The sequence below is a fragment of the Ostrea edulis genome, chromosome 9, assembly GCF_947568905.1.
Source record: "Ostrea edulis chromosome 9, xbOstEdul1.1, whole genome shotgun sequence".
In the NCBI taxonomy this organism is placed as follows: Eukaryota; Metazoa; Mollusca; class Bivalvia; order Ostreida; family Ostreidae; genus Ostrea; species Ostrea edulis.
In genome coordinates, this window is record NC_079172.1 from 48,578,218 (window position 1) to 48,591,363 (window position 13,146).

Sequence of the window (13,146 nt, forward strand, 5' to 3'; positions counted from 1 at the left end):
ACAACCTCGCGATCGGAGCTCCTCTAGATCTGATCTTACGTGGGAAAAGAGTACCAATTCATTTCCCATAGACCTCAATGTTAACCTTTGGCCCTCTCACTAATTAACTATATCGATTTTAAACAAATGACCGCAAACATTTCAAAGTTCATTCCAAGTGTTGATAAAAAATGACAAAAAATATATAGGGTCCCGTGCCTTTTATAGGTCATATTTGTACTTTTTTACAACGCATAGCAATCTGCAGTAAATCACACACTTCATTTTAAGCACACCCCTATCATGGTAATTTCCTCAGTCATTTCTCGATTTTGTGCGATAATTTTTCATCCTGACAATTAATTTGAACCTCTATAATATTTCTTTCAATTCCAAATAATTTCACTCTTGATATTAGCCAATCACGCAACACCTAGACATTTATACCTCCGCTCAATCTTGGGTAAACTCCGTCCGGGTTACGCATACGGGGGTTTGGTACTCTCATTCCACGTACTACAACCTCGCGATCGGAGCTCTTCTAGATCTGATCTTAATTCATAATCAAAACATTCCATTTTGCATTGGCACGTATCATGTGTGTGTGTGTGGGGGGGGGGGGGGGGGGGGGGAAGAGAAATTGAAAGTTACATTTACATGTAGTTTGTCAAAATGTGTGTGAAAGAGCGGATCCAGGATATCAGTTTAATGGGGCGTGGAAAAGAAAATTGAGAGACAGGAGTCTGAGGGCCACCTTTAGGACCCCAGTTAGCCAAAAACGAAGTCCCCGGAAGCCCCCGTGTTATACTGTAGTTTGATACATGTAATGAAATCTGACGTATCTAAACAAAAAATGAAAATGATAGTATTTTAGCACATATGCTGCAATCTTTAGGATTAATCAATAAATATTTTTTTTAGTTTCATTCAATCACGATTAATAATGCTGCAGGCTACCTGTGTCTATCATCTTTTTATAAACAAACTTGGATGATGCAAACATACCCCATGCATAGACCATCCTCGGATATTTTTATATAGATTAAAGCCCCCCCCCCCCTTACTGTGTTATAAACGAACTAAGCTATTGACGCATTTATGATCTACTGAACAATATTATATTAGAATTTGGAGAGTAAAGGTATTTAATCATTATAGGCATATGGTTTGTATGTATTGTAGGTTTATAAACCTTACATGTATATTTGAACTTGTACTGCTAGTTTTCATGATATCATTACGTACATGACGTAAATATTGTGATAGTTTCTTGAACAATCTTTCTATTTCAAGGGAAGAAAAGGATGAAAAACTCATTTTAGTGATTTATGGATTATTGTGTTGCCATGGCAACCATAACATCAGATCATACTACGTAATTCAAAACTTAGTGTAGCAGTTTACTGGTCAGTTTGTATTTCCATGTGAAGAAAGGGATGAAAAATCAACAACTAAAATGTATTTTTGTGATTCATGGACTCATTTAGTTGCCATGGTAACTGTAAAAATTCATTACACAGCATAATTAGAAACTTATTTTTTTCATTTTGAAATTTTTATGAGTTATATTCTAAAAATATGCGTAGAGAAAGTTTTAATTTTCATTTAAAATTTTCTTCATCAAGTTTCAAGGAACATTTTACAATAATTACAGGTAGTCTACTGTAACTTATGCGCATCTTGTACTTCAATGTTAATGTACATGTATAATTATATTTACAATAAATGACACTCAATTTCATGAATGCATGTTATACATGTACATGTATATGAATACAACTATTCCTAAAATTTATTTAAATGATGGCTGATAAACATTCAATTTGTGTGTTTTAGGTGACGAAAATGGTGAAAAACACATTTTTGGGATTTGTGGGGTATTTTTGTTGTCATGGCAACCGTTACACCACATTTTAGTGCATAATTAAAATCTTCAAGATTTGTCCTTTCAGAATATGCAAGGTTATATTACGAAAATATGACTAGAAAATGTTTTAATTTCAATTTGAAATATTTGTATCAGCTTTGAAGGAAAACTCGAAAATTTCTGATACATGTAGTTAAAGGGTTAAATCATATTACTGTATGTGGAAAAACAAACTGCAAGTGTAAACAACACACATTCTGGAGTATGCAGTTTTACATGCGGGGTACATCAAGGCAGTTAACTTGGGCCTCTTTTATTCTTAGTATATATGTGAATGATCTTAGTGCAAGTACTGATCCTAAATGTAAAGTTTTATTATATGCATGTAGATGACACAGCCATTTTATTCTCTCATTCTAATCCAAACAAGCTAGGAAACTGTTATCTACATGTACATGTATGTTAGAAAGCTGTCGTAAAAATGTAACTGGTTGGTAAATGATTAACTGTCACTATTCTTGAATCTACTTCTTTTTTTAAAATAAAAGACCAAATCAACGCTTGAATGTTTATACAAATAAAACAAATCATGTCTGTTTTTCTGTCTAGGAAATTGCTTTGAAATGCTTTCAGTCAGTGTCATTTTGACTATGTATGTACATCCATAGGAGACTATTCCAAACTAATTTTAATAACCTTATTTTGAATAACTTTCAATTTATTCTTGAGTCTTTTTGTAAAGTCCTGGCTATAGGCACGCAAATCGACAATTTTACTATAAATAGCACAACAGAGAAAATAAACAAAAAACCGAACAGCCTCAAAGTAGAAGCTTCCGATATACAACATAGTCACAAATTGATACGATACTTTATCAAATATATGGATGAAATAGAAATTTTTAATAGGAAACAGAATGAGAGTGAAAATATGAACACATTTCTTGAATTTTATATTCATATCATATGGACACGAGTAATCATCTTGCGCAGATACACTATGGTATGCGTAGGAATATAATGAAGCTACTGAATCCGAGTGGTTTCAGTCCCATTACCTGTTCGCTCCGAGTGCGTTTGTCCCCTTTACCCGTTCGCCTTGAATGGTTTCGCTCCTGTTCGATAGGTAATTGTTTATCTAATGTAACTGAGGCCTTGCAGATGTCGATGAACATTTTAATTTTATAGCGATAATAAATATTTCTGTTACAGAAAATCTCCTTAACCTAGACATGATCTTACAACGTATGATATCAAAGTTTCACATATTAAGTTCGCACATTTTTTGTTTTTGTTTAATAAATGAACTAAGTATAATCCATAGCTAAACTAATCTGGCATTCTTGGGTACAAACAATAGAAGAACTAATTTTGCGTATTTTGTTATTTCATTCGGACAGTACACTGAACATACTGTTGCGTCACTTTCGACTAATGATAGCGGATGCGATAAACCAACAATTCTCCAGAAATGTTTCCATTTGAAAAAAATAAGCTGTCGTGGTTTGTTTTTTTATCAGCATTCGCCATTTTATTTTTATTCAGATATGTACAAAATACTTTTATCACGTTAATCTAAGTAATATTATCAAACATGCGGTATTCGTTGTGTAAAACACACATGAAAAAATCACGCCATTTAGCGATATATAGTACCTGAAGTTTCTGGTGTGTAAAACAACTCCATGATGGTCTTTTACACCTTTACAAATCTTTCTCTTATCTATAGTTATGATTGAATCTGACTTTAAAGACCTATACGCAAGTACGCAACTGCGTACACATAATTTGAGAGAGAGAGAGAGAGAGAGATCTGCCATTGAAATATATCCTTGCCCCAATATATCAAGTCCTTCATATCCCGTGAGGATCCGGGTTAGAATAGGTCTTCAGTCCCCCTTGCTTGTCGTAAGAGGCGACTAAATGGGACGGTCCTTTGGATGAGACCACAAAAACCGAGGTCCCGTGTCACAGCAGGTGTGGCACGATAAAGATCCCTCCCTGCTCAGAGGCCGTAAGTGCCGAGCATGAGCCTAAATTTTCCAGCCCTTCACCGGCAGTGGTGACGTCTCCATATGAGTGAATTATTCTCAAGAGGGACGTTAAACAATATTAAATCAAACATCCTTCATTTAAATTCACTTAAATGTATATTAAATATTACCATGTTCAAAATGTCTCATGTAATGAACAATGTTTGAGTTCATACTAATAGTGCATATTCTGCTTTTTCATTCTTTTCTTTTTATTATCATTTTTAAAAACATTGCACATTGAAATATTAACAATCATGTATGCTGTATGCCCAAGAGGGTCCTAATTTGGAAATAAATCATATCGTATTGTAGTAGACGAATTTAGGATATTCTTTGTTATCAGTAACATTTACCGTATATATACCCATCGAAAACAACGAAAATAAGTGGACAACACAATAAGAAAAACGAATGTAAAGTCAGTCCAAGTACAATGTACATACGATGAGTAAGCATTAAAAGCACTTTAGAAAATGATTTTGTTTTTCTAATGACATTTATTGTGTACAGAAAAAGAAACATTTGGAGTTTAAGATAAAAATCAAAAACTCTGATATCATTTCCTGATATTTGAAATTTTCTTGAAATGGAAAGTTTAAAAATTCATTTTAAGCATATTTCTTGGACTTTCACTTTTCCTGTAGTTAAACATTTTAATCTTTGAATTTAAATTTTTTGGAGTTAATTACTTTTATGGATTATTCTAGCTATACTTTATCCATAACAAAATCAATGAATAACAAATACTTCATTTAGAGAGCTGAGAGCGCGAATTTTCTTCGAACATCTTAATCTTGGCGTTTTAAAATTGTTGGGAATAAACTTCAAAAGGAAGAATTGTGTTTAAATTTTCATAATGGTAGACAATTGTTGCAATTCAAAGCACATTACGAATTAACTTTCTCTCTGGAAAGATAGTTTGGTGGAGGAATATTTTAACACAAGTAAATTACAAGTTAACAAACAATTAGTAAAAAAAAAAAAAAAAAAGCAGTGGCGGGGTCCCGGGACTCTTTCCCCTTTCCGTGCCCCGGATAAACAAATGAAGCAACCTTAAAAGCCTCAAAATCTTCTTCATATTTAAAAGAATGGGAAATTAAATTGGTATACATGTATATGGAGAAAAATATTGCAACTATGTTACATAAGGATGGCGAAAGTCTTGTTGCTCTCATGCAGGCCTTGCCCCCCCCCACCCCACCCCCCACCCCTCAGAATGTGAGGAGGATAAAATAGAAATTTACCTCGTGTCTCTGTGTTGTCTAACTCTGCCTTTTGAATGTACATTTAAGTGAATTATTATCGCTGACGTTTGTAACACTCAGTCATGTTTTACTTTTACATTGTTATCATGATGGGTTTTCTGCCTCAATTATTCAGGCCAAACGTACATGTATTGCCAACATCTAAAAATACTTAAATGATGAAGTTTTTCAATGATGCTGATTGATAAAACATGTTCCTGCTTTATTGCAAAGCGTCAAACTTTTCAAATATAATGTTGTTGTAAACTTAGTATCTGCATATTGATTGACTGTACTTCTTTAAAGAACAACTTTGTAAAATATCTCTGTAATTACTAGCCTAAGGGAAGATCTGTAATTACTAGTCTAAGGGAAGATGCTGTAATTACTAGTCTAAGGGAAGATGCTGTAATCTGTAATTACTAGTCTAAGGGAAGATGCTGTAATCTGTAATTACTAGTCTAAGGGAAGATGCTGTAATCTGTAATTACTAGTCTAAGGGAAGATGCTGTAATCTGTAATTACTAGTCTAAGGGAAGATGCTGTATCTGTAATTACTAGCCTAAGGGAAGATGCTGTAATCTGTAATCACTAGTCTAAGGGAAGGTGCTGTAATCTCTAATTAATAGCCTAAGGGAAGATGCTGTAATCTGTAATTACTAGCCTAAAGGAAAATGCTGTATCTGTAATTACTAGTCTAAGGGAAGATGCTGTAATCTGTAATTACTAGTCTAAGGGAAGATGCTGTATCTGTAATTACTAGCCTAAGGGAAGATGCTGTAATCTGTAATTACTAGCCTAAAGGAAAATGCTGTATCTGTAATTACTAGTCTAAGGAAAGATGCTGTAATCTGTAATTACTAGTCTAAGGAAAGATGTATCTGTAACTACTAGTCTAAGGGAAGATGCTGTAATCTGTAATTACTAGCCTAAGGAAAGATGCTGTAATCTGTAATTACTAGTCTAAGGGAAGATGCTGTAATCTGTAATTACTAGCCTAATGGAAAATGCTGTAATCTGTAATTACTAGCCTAAGGGAAGATGCTGTAATCTGAAATTACAAGCCTAAGGGAAGATGCTGTATCTGTAATTACTAGGCTAAGGGAAGATGCTGTAATCTGTAATTACTAGCCTAAGGGAAGATGCTGTAATCTGTAATTACTAGTCTAAGGAAAGATGCTGTATCTGTAATTACTAGCCTAAGGGAAGATGCTGTAATCAGTAATTACTAGCCTAAGGGAAGATCTGTAATTACTAGCCTAAGGGAAGATGCTGTATCTGTAATTACTAGTCTATTATTTACTTAATTTTGGTAACAATGTTAACATAACGTAATTATGTACCAATTTGTATTCATGTTCTATAGTTTCTGATTGGAGAATTTTAGATTGCGATGTAGTTCTATATCATGCTTACATTGTACCTGATTATGCAAGTAACAAGCTAATTGAAGAAAATTGTTGTCTTTATCTATAGATATTTTACCTCTGAATTTTATCAGCATTTCATGATTGTTTTTGATGGTTTTAAAGCACATGCATATCCTGCTAATTACAATGAAAGTTAATGCAACATAGCAACATAACTGTTTTAAATATTTGACGCAACCTGACAGTTCATTTGAAATTCAAAGTACTCTGTACAAATCAATGAGTGTCTAAAAACATGAGAAATAGGTAAGTAAGTATCTCGTGCATGATAACTTGATACATGTATTGTAATGTGCAAACACTACCCATCAAATCTAGATTCTTTATGGATACTGTTTCTCTGCTCAAATATAATTCTACGGTGTATTGTTTTACAACTCTCTTAACTGCTGTATGTTGTGTTGGATTTAAAGATATCCATAAGTAATTACTTATGGAAGTTGCAGTACTGCGAATTTAAGTAAAAATCTCGAGAACAAATTAACAAGGTGTATGTTTCAAAACGTGTTCTACTGAAAGTGACCGAAGTTAGTCGTCATTACACCCGCACATTAATACCAAAAACTCAGCCCACACACAGAGTAGGGATAATCCGATAAACGTCAAAGATCTTTACTCCAACAACAGAAAAAAACGACAATTTCCGTAGTACTATCTGATGTGTAACGGCTCACTGGCTCACGATCGCAGATCAAAGGGAGACAACTCGCATACCATGTTACAATGCGACATCTTCACCAACATAATGAAAAATATTTTTGATAAAACAATACCATAAACAAAATTCTAGTTTGCAATCATGTATTTGAAATCATATCATTGTTTATTCTAAGAAAACAAAGAGACATGCGGTAAATAGTATACATATAATTTCCATCAGACTCTGTCACAGTGGGGATATTTAGTTATGAAATTATGTTTCATAACAGTTATACAACAGTTACGCAACTCTCTTCTATCTTAAGGGGCGATATCAAAAGTTCAATGTCTGACAAAAAACTAAATTGACATAGTATTCACCAAGACCCCCTCACCCCTCTTTAAAACTAAATATGATGAATGTTGAAATTAATCGATTAAGAAGTAAAAACATCCGATTATAAATAACACTCTGTATACCTTTTCTACTGTTTATTCACAAATGAAAGAGTACATTAAAACTATTAAATGTCCATTAAAATGTAATATTATTATGAGGTTTTTAACAGTCGCTTGTCATTTTTTTCTTTTTCCCCTAAAGTGTATATTTGATGTCGGATGACAAAAACTTACCGGAGTTTTTACCCTCCCTCCCTCTAACTATTTGAATTAAGATTTTTATCCGAAATCGATCGTTTGATCTCGTCCCTAACGCATGTATTTTTTTTTTTTCACTTTAGCTACTCATGTGTTTTACAAAGTTATTCATTCCTATTTCACCTTACCCATGCCCATTTCAATGGTAATAATAGATTGCCTTGAAAGCTGTGACTGGACGTCGAGCGTGACCGCGGAGGTTTCCAGGGGGTTTGATAGTCACTGCGTGTGTAGTCTGTTTTGTTAAGTTTTCTTAAAGCACTCACGGCAGTTTTTTAACTTTAAATTTTAAGCCCCTCCCTTGCCTCTTTGCGATGGTCGTCAGCTTAAATTTGTACAATATTCAGATCGCCAACCGTGTCATTACAGCACAAAGAGACTGGCGTGTGGACTGTATTTTCACGCAGTGACTTGATGCACATGTACTTTAGATTGATTTAGCCTTGTGGCTTACAGTCAGTGTATATCGTTCGGAAGCTTGAACCAGCAGCTGCAGTTCGGAACGCTCAATTCCGGTTACTTAGTTACATAACTCAAAAGAGGATTTAACCGATTTCCTTTCCATAAAGGTTTGTTCTTATGGCATTTGTATATTGCAAACAGGGCGATATTTTTGTTCTTTCATTAATTTTAAATACGAACAACGAATTCTCTCAGACATGTTCATTTGATAAATTTCTTTGTTGTAAATGCTTGTGGGTATGGCCAGCGAGCGTCGCCTGCATACTCCATGAAGCGCGTTAACGTCAAACGGGTTGGGAACACTTCGATCTTCTCACTATTTAAAACGAAATTATCCCTCTTTAGCGAGGAAAAATTAAGGGAGTTTTGGGGGGTGGGGTATGGAAAATATGACAAAATCCGTTAAACAGAGTCAATAAATTGCTGCGTAAGAGAGAAGGAGAGAAGGAGGCTGGAAAAGTACTTTTGTTTCGGTTTAGTATCGGACAGCTTAGCATTTTTCCTTCTTTTTCACGTGAAACACAAATAAAAGTACTTCCCTCTGGAACGCCACATTAACATAAAAGAAGATAACTTTAATCATTTGAAGATGTCATCAATTCATTTCATGCGTGCAACAATTCAATTAGAATTGAAGATATCTTCAATTCTGAATTATTGCGCACATTAATTGAATCGTTGACAGCTTTAATTATTCTGTTGAATTGATGAATGCTATGATTGACTTCATTGTTGACCTCTCCAAATGAATTGATGCGCGCTAGAATTCAGCGTGAAGAGAGCAATAATTAGATTGCAGTGAATTACTGCTGCTTCAATTGCATTGTAGCGCGCCTCAATTCAAATAGTGCTCGCAATAATTAAACTATTGTTTTCTTCAATGAAATTAATGGTATTACTAATTCAATTGATGCATACAATAACTAGACAATGTCTCGCCAGGTCCCCAAATTGGAAATGCTCCAAATGAAACCTCCTCCCCTTAATGTACAACATGGTGTGAGGTTTAAGCATGAGCAGGAACATAGACATTATGAACTCCGGAGAAGTGTTCACAAACTATTTTACACCCTCCACCCTCAGATCCACTATTACTTTAAGGACAACAATTGGACCCCCCTGTCCCTGTAATATGCACATTTGCAAATGGCATTGAAGTATTGCAATATGTCATGTGATATTGTAATTAATAGGTAAAATCTATAATAATGAAATGAATCTACTAGTTTCATCTATCAATTTCTTAACAGCTGAAAAATAATCATTTTAGTCTGCGAATGAAAATTATAATAGATTTGTATCTATATTGACCAAGTCAAGAAAAGAAGGCATGGTGCAATGCGCTTCATACCCCTTCGTGTGTTTTATTATATATTGTGGTGGTTTTTGTTTTGTATTCATATTCTACTGCCATTTCTGTCGGAATTCTTAGCCGTTAAAATAGACGCGCTACGCACACATTATTCACATCTGCATCTTATTCTTGAGGAAATGGCTATCATTACAGTTGGTAAAGATGTCAAAGGCAAAAACATTGGAAATGTAAAGAGACGCTGTGTTAGTTCATGAACTGAAGATAATAGAATTATTCACCAGAGAAAGACAAAAGTGTAGTACATGTTTAATTACTAGATCTATGGAATTGTACTACATAATGGGAATAGCTATGTTTTACCTTTTCATCACGTGATAGGGGGTCCGGACCTTCCCCTGGATTTTGTAAAGTATATAACCATAGAGAAAAGTTAAGTGATTCATTTGTGAGCTAAGTAACGAGAGCAGAACCAAATCACAAGCTTATCATGAAAGTAATTATAGATATATAAAGTGTTGTCAAAGGAAGATTTGCTTCAATGCCTTTCTTCCATTTATCATTTACATAATCACCTGTGACTGATGTAACAATCTAATCATACTCGATGTTTGATTCGACCTATTAATATTTACACCTTTCATTACTTATTTTTGCCAACAATAAACTTTTGGACATGTACAGTACGTAATATCGTTTTTCAAAGGAGGGAGGGTCATTAAACAATTGTCTAAAATTCTTGACGAACAAATTTTTGTAAAAAGTGGGCAAACAGCCAAAACATCTTACTTTGTTTGTGAACGTAACTAACTTTGCACGTGAAAATAATGGGAAATGAACTTTGTCAAAAAAGTGGAAAGGGGGGGGGGCAGGTTCCGTGGTTCTATATACCTGCTGGACAATGTGAATCTTTGACTGGTGGTATTATATGTTATAGACCTTCATTTTTTTAAAAAATAAATATAATACTAATACGATTTAGAACCAACATTTTAACTGTTAAACCAATTCTCACACTCGTGGTCCATTGACCGGTCAACAGTTTACGAACTGTTGACTGGGCAATAGTCTGCCCTATTTCCATTGGCTAAGTGATGTGATTCTCTGTCTGCTGTTTTGTTTACGTAATGGCGAGGGTCAGTGATTTAACTGATGATGAAATGCAGAATTTATTAGATGAAACGCTAAGCAGAAACACGAAAAATGTAATTATTGATTATTATTTCGGATATTGGGTATATGTTTTCTTTTAAACTAGTGGATACGTTGATAAATGTACACAACATCTTACTTTGCTTGTGAACATATCAAACTTAATTGAACCTTGTCAAAAATGTGGGGGAGGGGCAGGTTCCCTGGTTCCCAGTCAACAGTTCGCACCGTCTTGTTAAAAGTTCATAGTCAACAAACCATGACAACCTAAAAAGTGAAAGTGTAGAACAAAACAGGTATAGACTGTGTCGGAGGACAACAGCTGTTTTCCGTCATCAGGTAAAACGAAACAGCCGTTGTCGTCGGACCCAGTCGATAACTGTTTACTACTGCATTGTCCTTGGTCGAGTTTTGACTATTACTGCTTAGTTCTTTATTAAAGATTGACTGACAAGAAATTTTGCAGCCATTTATCGGACAGGTGAACCAAATATTATTTTAACTAAGTCAATTACTCAGTAAGAGAGGAGAAGTGGCCTTAAACAAAATACTCCTCCCCCACCCCACCCCCCCCCCCCCCACCCCCTCATCTCTAAATCATGCAGGTATTGTTTCACTGGTTGGTTGATCCCTCACTTTTTATGACAATTAGTTAAAGCTAGTGAAAATGTAAATAACAATCGTTGAATTTAATTCATACAATGAGGAATGATCCCCCACGAATGACCACAATGTAGTATTTTGATCTTTGAGTTGAATCAAACTTTTACATGTGTTGACAATGCCCCGCCATGAACATGGCTGGAGCATATAGTGTTTGTCATTTCTGTCTTTCGTCTTTCCATCCCTCTGTCATTTCATCCTCCCCTCTGTCCTTCCGTCACACTTTGCGTTTAGCTCAGTTTCAAAGAAACTATTCAATTTTCAAAATTTATGTGCTGGTACATATTTGTGACATCTATTAAACTGCATCAATATTTTTTACCTTGATATTTTCTTTGACCTTGACACCGCCCTCACTTTTTCCTATTTGCTTTTTAGCTCAGTTTCAAAGCAACTACTCCATTATTGAAAATATTTTTATGAGAACTCTTACACTGGTACATGTTAGAAGTACTTCGCTACACGTATTTAAATGTGGCATTGTTTTACCTTGACCTTTCCTGTGACCTTAAACTCACTATTCCCTATTTGGTGGTTAGCTCAGTTTCAAAAGTAATGAAAAATTGTTTCCCCTTTCTGATAATGGCCGCGGCATATATTGGTTGTCATGTCTGTTTGTGATACCCATGTATATAAATGTTAATGAGGATCTGAAATTCATGTGAGTATAAATTGTAGCTGGGTGTAATTTATGGCAAAATAAAAACCAAATGTCAAAGTTATAGATAAGAAAATACAAAGGTCAAGATAGAGAAATAAATCGTTTCACCGCAAAAAAGCGGACAAGGGACGTGCACTTGCGGTGAAGTGCCGATACGTGTATATGCCATAATATGGTTAAACATTCTTTAAAAAGAATAAAACGTTTCAGAAGGTACATAACATATTACTACATAACTCTGTAAGTTGCCGGGGTTCAAGTGGCCGAGAGGTTAGAGCGTTCGCCCCGCATGCGGAAGGCCGGGTTTCGAATCTCGGCCGCGACAGACCTTAGTCGTTAAAACAGGTAGTGACATTTCCATCGCCAAACGCTCGTGAATGTCATATATCCTATATATTTTTTTCCATCTCGTAAAAACGCTATTAAATCATCGCACGTATGTAGTTATGAGGCTGTACGACATATCATAAATAATTTCACCTGTTTTAACCCAAATTATTTGAATTTTAAATCGATGTTTACAAATAACCGCGTCACTCTGCCATTTCAAGTGACAGTCACGTGACCAGTTCAAACTTTCAGATCATCGGTGGTCTTATCTGTGTAAAGCTGTGTATTTTGTTATAACAGTACCGTACATAAGTTTAATTGAAATAAAAATATCAAATACCTCTTAGTAATTCGTTGTTTTACGCTCTTTCAGCCTTAAAACTAGACAGTTGCGTATGAGTTAATACATCATGTTGGGATTCCCCTGACGCGCGTGGGTCTATTTATAGACGTCTATTATGGGATGATTTATATATGTACCCACTATATTTACTTTCTAAATAATATTCGCACTGTTTTCTTTTACATGCAGATGTTTTCAAGCATGTAATTAAGGGAAAGTTAATAACTTTATAAAGTAATTAATCTGCTTTAAAGTAATTATGTACAAAAATAATACATGAACATCGGGTCATACAGCTTTAAAAACGGATGTCCCGTGCCTCAGTAGGTGTAACACACTAAAGGACCCTCACTGCTTAATCCGTAAGCGCCA

At 34.8% G+C, this 13,146-nt stretch overlaps 1 protein-coding gene across 1 annotated transcript in view; it reads left to right on the forward strand.

The window, feature by feature from the left end:
• The first annotated feature begins 7,778 nt into the window (after positions 1-7,778).
• Positions 7,779-13,146, forward strand: part of LOC125659381 (solute carrier family 22 member 4-like) — a 28,610-nt gene continuing 23,242 nt past the window's right edge. The window contains exon 1 of the mRNA XM_048891036.2: positions 7,779-8,420. The gene's annotated coding sequence lies outside the window, so the exon portion shown is untranslated. The remainder of the gene's footprint in view (positions 8,421-13,146) is intronic.